This window comes from Myotis davidii, unplaced genomic scaffold (assembly GCF_000327345.1).
Source record: "Myotis davidii unplaced genomic scaffold, ASM32734v1 scaffold152, whole genome shotgun sequence".
Classification (NCBI taxonomy): Eukaryota; Metazoa; Chordata; class Mammalia; order Chiroptera; family Vespertilionidae; genus Myotis; species Myotis davidii.
The window spans coordinates 77931-86170 of record NW_006283545.1 but is presented as its reverse complement, the minus strand read 5'-3'; the positions used below and the strand labels follow the sequence as shown (position 1 = coordinate 86170).

At 42.0% G+C, this 8240-nt stretch overlaps 1 protein-coding gene across 1 annotated transcript in view; it reads right to left on the bottom strand.

The window, feature by feature from the left end:
- LNX2 (ligand of numb-protein X 2) overlaps positions 1-6980 on the bottom strand; it is a 48261-nt gene extending 41281 nt beyond the window's left edge. The window contains 1 exon segment of the mRNA XM_015564834.1: positions 6931-6980. The gene's annotated coding sequence lies outside the window, so the exon portion shown is untranslated.
- Between the last annotated feature and the right edge of the window lie 1260 nt (positions 6981-8240).

Here is an 8240-nt window from a genome sequence, read left to right as displayed (position 1 = left end):
AGCTTCTGGTGCTGCCAGCTTCGACCGTGCCCAGCTCCCATTGCTGGCTCCACCTCTACTTTCTGCTATCACTGGCCAGGGTGGCAAAGGCGCCTGATTCTCCCATCATGGCTGGGGGGCAGCTCTTAGCTCCCCGCTGGGTTTCCGATCACTGTCAGTGGCAGGGGGCTTCTTCCTGCTTTCCCTTTCGCCTCCCCGCATTGTGCCTACCTATGCAAATTAACCGCCATTTTGTTGGCAGTTAACTGCCAATCTTAGTTGGCAGTTAATTTGCATATAGCCCTAATTAGCCAATGAAAAGGGTAGCGTCGTACGCCAATTACCATTTTTCTCTTTTATTAGTGTAGATTTCTTTTATGAAGGGCCTCTATATCCTTGGCCCCATTTTTTCCTATTGAATTACAGTTTTTCTTAATTGATATGAACTTAATATCCAAAAGCCTAACATGCAAATTGTACCCTCAGGCGGGAGTTTGGGAATTCGACTGGGAGACCGGCAGTTCAACCGCTCGCTATGACGTGTGCTGACCACCAAGGGGCTACGTGGAACATGGTGAGTGTCAGCAATGTGCTGTGACCTCTCGCCAGCTATCTGGGGGCAGGGGTGACAGGGACGGAGGTGTGGTGAGAATGCGGGGTGTCTGCCGAGCTTGCTCTCATTGCCCCTGCTACCCTCCCCCGGGATGTAAGGGCTCACGCATCAGGGAAGCCCTTGTGTTCAGGTGCCAGGCGTCTGCGAGGAGCCTGCCCCACACCTGCGCGGCCTCTTCAGGGTGAGCCGGGCTGCAACCACTGGGACCGCAGGGGCTGGTCGGGCTCCCTGTGGGTTTGTGCAGGAGCAGGTCTGCGAGGCTGGCCTGGAGAGAGCGTGCTGCCCGCCTGTCTTCCATGTGGCACCACTGGGCAGCCCAGAGGCCCATGCTGCGCCCCGGCCCGCAGCATCGGCCGTGCTCACCGCACCTCCATGTGGGAACTCAGGTGCCGTAACTTAGGCAGAGGGGGATACGCGCGGGCCTGTGGGCCCTGGTGCTGCCCAGGGCCCAGAGGTTAGCTGGGACCTGACCTTCCACACCAGATGCTCACACTTTCATTGCCAGCCAGGCCTAGGGACCACACCCATGCAAGAATTTCGTGCACCGGGCCTCTAGTATTAAGATAACCCTTTATCTTTATCATCCTATATAATAAAACCCTAATATGCTAAGTGTCTGGTCAGCCGTTCAACCAATCAAAGCATAATATGCTAATGATATGCTAAGGCCACTCAACCACTCACTATGATGTGCACTGACCACCAGGTGGCAGACAGTCGACTGGTCGACCAGTTACTATGACATGCACTGATCACCAGGGGGCAGATGCTCCGACTGGTAGGTTAGCTTGCTGCTGGGGTCTGGCCGATTGGGACTGAGTGAGAGGGGCAGGACACGCCCTGGAGCCCTCCCGCTGTCCCTCCCTGGCTGGCCAACCTCCCGTGTCTCTCCCTGGCCCTGATTGTGCACCAGTGGGGTCCCTTGGCCTAGCCTGCACGCTCTCACAATCTGGGACCCTTCGGGGATGTCGGAGAGCCAGTTTTGGCCCGATCCCACAGGCCAGGCCAAGGGACCCCACTGGTACACAAATTCATGCACTGGGTCTCTAGTATTACTATAATTATTTTTCCCAAGCCTCCTGTTTGCCTACTAGTTGTCTACTGGCACAAAAAGTCAATTTTCATGTAACTGAACACATTCACATTCCTGTCCAAAAATTTTTCCTCTACTTGTATCCCCTCCACTATAAAAAGAAAAGATAAAGATTTGCCTCTATTTTCTTCATATGTGTAGTTTAAAAAAAGTGATGATCACTCTCTTCTGATTGATATGCAGTATGAGAATAGATTTAACTTTATTTTTCTCCCAATTGTTAAATAATTGTCCCAGTTCTAATATAACTGACTCACATTTATGTTCAAAAGCTATGTCATCATTATTTCCCTCTCAATGACCCTATTACTGCACTTTCTATGGCACTTCTATACTACTCCAGTGTCCTATAACTAGAACCAGAAACTCCTTTGTTTCTTCTTCTCACTTTTGCCTCATTCCCCACACCCAGTCACTAAGTTCCTATTGACTCTACTCCAGAATATGTTACTTATGCTTCCTCTTCCTCCATCCCCAACACTATGCTCAGATTAGGCCTGTTGTACTTGATCGTTTGGCAGTCACTCAAAGGTTTTCAGTCTTGTTCCTCTCCTCTTTGTCCTTCACAGCACTAGCATCCAAAACCCACTGATAAATACTTTTCTGTGGCCTCCAATTGCTTCTACAAAATGAAAGCCTGGCACTTAAATCTTCAAAACTGGCTCCTTTAGTTTCATTTACTGAACACAGTTCTACAGATTCCATGCTTTGGCTACACCAAACCCCAGTCATGCTATTCCTTGTGGCTGGAATGTCCTTTCCTACCTTTTTGATCTGCAGAATTCCCATCCACTTTTTTAATGGCCAGCTCAAGCAAACCCTATGCTAAGAAGTGCCTTCTGATCAACCCAAACATAATTACTCATTCCGTCCCTTACACTACCATTTATTACTACAGTCAGTATGCCCCGCACTGCTGTAGTTAGCAATCACTTGTTTGCAGGACTCCTATAGTTTAATGGTGGGAGCATGACATTGGTGGAGAATAAAGATCTTCATGATCTCTTGGCATGAATATTTTCTCCAGATGCCAAATCAAAAGTATCTGTATTAAACTTTCTCAAAAGTGACAAATTCAGTAACATAGCTCGTGGAATGTTAAAAGGGGACTAATTAGACCAAGAAGATTCCAGAGGAAGGGAATAAAAAAAAATAGGAACTTCCTATTATAGGAAATTCCTTTATCTCCATAAATAACGTGTACTGAAGTCACATACTCAGAGAACACCACCCCAATGCAGCAAGCATGTGAATCTGACCAGGACCTATCTGTAGAGGTACAGAATTAGGCCAAACACCTAAGACTGTGAAAAAGAATTCATTCAGTTATATCTAAGTTTCTTTACATGATAGGAACTCACCAGCCTGTGGAATTCTACCTGTGAAGAAGTCCCTAAGACTGAAGGGTCCTATTTTGTGCATGCATGGTGTGGATGAACAGAGAGAGGTTCTGAGGGATGGACTGTGGTAGAGATAGGAAGCTAGTGGGATTGGCTAAGCCACTAGAGCAGCGGTTCTCAACCTGTGGGTTGCGACCCCTTTGGCGGTCGAACGACCCTTTCACAGGCATCGCCTAAGACCATCCTGCATATCAGACATTTATATTACGATTCATAACAGTAGCAACATTACAGTTATGAAGTAGCAACGAAAATAATTTTATGGTTGGGTCACAAGATGAGGAACTGTATTTAAAGGGCCAGAAGGTTGAGAACCACTGCATTAGAGAGTTCTGAGTCAAGAAATGATGTGCATATGTCTCTGTGTTAGGGAAGATCACTCTGGCAGAAGGTTTAGCATAGGTAAGGAGAGTGTGGTATGGCAATAATGAAGGAAGGCAAAACAGGAAGTCACTGCAATGGTCAAGAAGAATTGTAATGAGAACTTCAACTATGGTACTGAGTAGGAATAGTCAAAGGAGGGATGAATTTGAGCAACATTTTAAGATGTAGAAATTTTTTAAAAAGAGATGCATGAGGGTAAGAGAAGAGGTTAGCATACCAAAACAGGCATGAACATAGCAAAGAAAAAAGACTTTAAGTGAACTTTCCTCATATTTCCCATCAAAATGTACCTATAATAATAAAAAAACAACTGATGACATAAAAAAAAACGCACCTGTATTCCCTATAATTCAAGATTCATTTCTCCGTTATATACATAAGACTCTCCTGATATCTCCCAAATGCCAAAATTTAATACTCCATTTAACATTATACTCTGTCAAGAAGTAAAATGTCTTTCAAGATTTACAAAAAATTGTCCATCATCAGGAGGAGTTGAAGTCTCAGGCCCTAACCTTCCACTTTAAACAACTAGGGCACTGAACTAACGGGCTAGATAATCCATAAAGTTTCTTCCAGCTGAAACATTTCAGCAAAGTGGGGTGGAGGGAACATGGAGGAGGGGAGTCTCACCATTATTTAAAATAAAAAGACAATGCCCAATATCATAAATACACAGGGTAGCCAGAAAAGACTGAGAGGGAGGCAACTAAAATGAGAGCAAGTGAACACAACAAGCACATGTGGTAAAGACAAAATATTAGGGTTTTTGTTGTTAGAGAAAAGGGGATAAGAGATAAGAGTGGTGTCAAAAAGAGATAAATGCTAGTCTAAACTAACAGGGATTTACTCATGAGGGTAATTTTGATGTCTAAAGGGAATAAATTAGAGGAGATAATTATAATAGCTAACATTTATTTACTAGAGGCCCAATGCACGAAATTCATGCAAGAGTAGGGCTTCCTTCCCCCGGCTGCCAGGACCCGGGCTTCCTCCAACCACTGGCAGGCACCTGGGACACAGGCTTTCCTTTGGCTGCTGGCAGGCACCTGAGACCCAGGCTACCCTCCAGCGGTCGGCAGGCACCTGGGACCCCGGATTCCCTCACAGCCCCAGCTTTGTCTGGAAGGTGTCCAGAAGGATGTCTGGTCTAATTAGCATATTAGACTTTTATTATTATAAATTGAGTTTTTACTATGTGTCAAGCAAAATATTAACTGAGATGGGGAATTAACAGATTTGCAGACAGTCCTTGGGTTAGATCGGACTCAACGTATTGGTTACACTGCCATCTCCCATTTATTTATAAAAAAAAGTTCCATCATTTCGACATATTTATATATGTGCTTTATGTTTTTTATTATTTATTTACCACAAGTAAAGGTCAGGAATTGTTATCTTTCTTTAAATTTTTTTTACTGTTTCACTTCCTTACTGCTGTGTATGTGCTGCATGTGAGCGACATAAGTGCTTATATAGGTGGGTTCCAACTTACAGCGAAAATCGCGTTACGTCGCGCCGTAGGGACGGATCTCTGACATAATCCAAGGACCTACTGTACTCCTCATGATAACCCTGAGTTTGATATTATCCCCATTTTTCAGATGAGGAAACTGAAAGAACATTAGGTAACTTGTTCAAGATCCCAAAGCTAGTAATTGATGGAACTATGATTTGAATCAGGCAATCTGATTCGAGAATTATACTTTTAAAAAATATATATGTATATACTTTAAAAAATATATATATGTAGTTTTAAAGACTTAAGTCGCTAAACCATAAAAATCGTAGAAGGAAACAGAGACAGTTAAAATTTCAGACATTTCTCATAGCAATATTTTTGTAGATATATTTCCTTAGGCAAGGGAAGCAAAGGAAAAAATAAATAAATGGGACTGCATGAAACTAAAAAGCTTCTGCATAGCAAAAGAAACCATCAATAAAAAAAAAGGGAACATATTTGCCAATGATAGATCTAATAAGGGGTTAAGTTCCAAAATACAATAAGTGCAGGAGGGGATATGGAGAAAAGGGAACACTTGTGCACTGTTGGTGAGAATGTAGATTGGTGCAGCCACTGTGGAAAACAGTATGGAGTTTCCTCAAAAAATTAAAATATAACTGCCTTTTGACCCCGTGACCCCACTTCTGGGAATATATCCAAAGAACCAAAACAGTAATTCAAAAGAATATACGCACATCTATGTTCATTGAAGATTTACAAAGGCCAAAATCTGGTAACAGCAAAAGTGTCCATCAGTAGATGAGAGGATAAAAAAAACTGTGGTACATTTACATAATAGAATATTACTATTATTCTATTCTAAAAAAAAAAGGCAATCTTAACTTTTGCAATAGCATGGATGGACCTGGAAATATTACGCTAAGTGAAATAAGCCAGTCAGAGAGAGACAAATACCATATAGATTCAGAGGCATGGATACATGGAACAGACTGACAGCTGTCAGAAGGGAGAGGGGATTTGGGGACTGGATGAAAGAAGATGAAGAGATTAAGCAAACACATAGACATCAACAACAGTGTGGTGATGGCCAGAGGGAAAGGGGAGTGGGAGATAGGTGAAGGTGGGCAAAGGGGGGAAAATGGGGACAGAAAGAGACTTTGCTTGGACAGTGGGAGTACAATGCAGTGTGCAGATGATGTTATATTGATTTGTACACTTGAAACCTGTATGTTTTTGTGAACCAATGTCACCCCAATATATTTAATTTTTAAAAAAGGAAAAAAATATTAATTCACAAAGCACTATGGGCAACGTTAAGGATTTGGGTCTTTAGTCTATAAATTTAAAACGTTATTAGAGGATTTTAAGAATGGCAAGATGAGATCTATATTTCAAAACTTATTCTGAATATATCTTATATAATAAAGAGCTAATATGCTAATTAGACTGAACAGCAGAACGACTGTCTGGACAACTGTCTGGACAAAGCCAGGGCTGCGAGGGCCGGCCGAGGCTGCAAGGGGCTGAGAAGGCCAAGCCCCTTGCATGAATTTTGTACATCGGGCCTTTATTTATAAAATAAGAATTAAGAGAAGTTTCAATGAATGGGGGAAGTCCAGTTAAAAGGCCATTACAGTAGTCCAAGAAGAAAAGATAACTTGAACTAGGACAGTGGTAGTGTACAAAGAGAGAGTTGAGATTTCAAAGGTTAAATAGATGGATTGAATATTGTGTGGGAAGTGAGGGTGAGAAAGACTCCCCAGGCTCTTGAGGCTTATAAAATAGTCAGTAGTGCTCTTCTCTGGTGATTGGTGCAAGAGGGATCAAGAGTTGGAGTTTGGGCATATTGAATTGATATGCCTGTCAGAGACATTTATCTAAATAAGGATACCCAAATCTGGTGACGAGATGGCAGGTCTGGACTTGGAATGTATGTCTGGGAGCTATTAGTATAAGAAGACAACTGAGGATAGGAAGAGTAAGTATGAGTGCTTACAGCTCTTTTTGAACTTGTCCAGCAGGTCTTCCGGCTTTTACCGGAAGGCCCTGAAAAAAAGAAAGAAAAGTAGGTCATCTAGGGAGATAGTATAAAGTGAGAGAAGGGATAAGGACCAGTAAACATCAATACTTATCCATTTCAGGTTCTGAATTGTATTTTTGTAAAAATAAACATTCAATGTGGATTTTTAAATACAGCAAGAGTAACATATAATACATTCATCATGATCTTAAACTTACCAACCTAAATCTTTTGCCAAAGAAACAGGATCAGAATGATTATCAGGCAGATAAGGATCAAAGAGATTCCTAAATTATAATTACAAGATTGAGATAATATAAGAGATGCAAATGTAAAACTATTTTTTTTTTGGGGGGGGGTGATTCTTCCTTCATAGCTTGATAAAACAAAATACATACTGACTGCTTCAAAAGTACCATAACATTTCCAAGATCATCTCCACCAACACGTGGTCCTCCTGCAGTGAATGGCATCACTGGCACTCCCATATAGGCACATAAGCTAGAAACTGAAGTAATTTTTGATACTGCCCTCTTGCTCACCGTCCATATCTAATCTATTACGAAATCCTACCAATTTTCCTCTGCACAATTTTGTTCTGACTTAACTCTTGAACTTTTTTTTTTCTTACAACAGTCCTTTTGATTTCACTTTTCCACTCCACAGGTTTTCTATTGGTTCCTTGAAAGGGTCAAGCTATCTGTTTTGACTCAAGACCTTTGCCAATATTCCATCTGCCTGGAATATTCTTTCCCACTACCCTCTACTAGGTAACTTTTTCCTCACCTTTCAAATTCTGATTTCTTAAACATAACAAAAACCTTCCATGCTAGTACTCAAGACTAGGACAGGTCCCTTCTTATATGGTCTTATAACGTCTATGTCTTTCTCTCGTAGTACTTACCACAACAATTATTTACTTACATGATTACTCAGTATCTGTCTTCCCTACTAGATTGGAATCTCTGTGAGTGCCGGGCCTGTGCTCTGCTCAACATTACAGACTTAGCACCAAGCACACTGCCTAGCATGTATGAAATGATAGATAATAGTTTTAAGTAAATCCTTAATTCTAAATTACTAATAAAGTACTCAGCATATATAAAGGAGAGAAAGAATTAAGGCTGGGTCTCTGACTCCAAGCCTTGAGTACATGAGCCCTATATCATAAAGACTGCCTCTCTAGGTTGAGACAGGAGGGTCTGGTTGACAGGAGAGAAAAAAAGGAGGGATCAAGGGTCTAGATCAGCACTGTGTAAAGGAAATATAATGTGCAGGATCTAGAA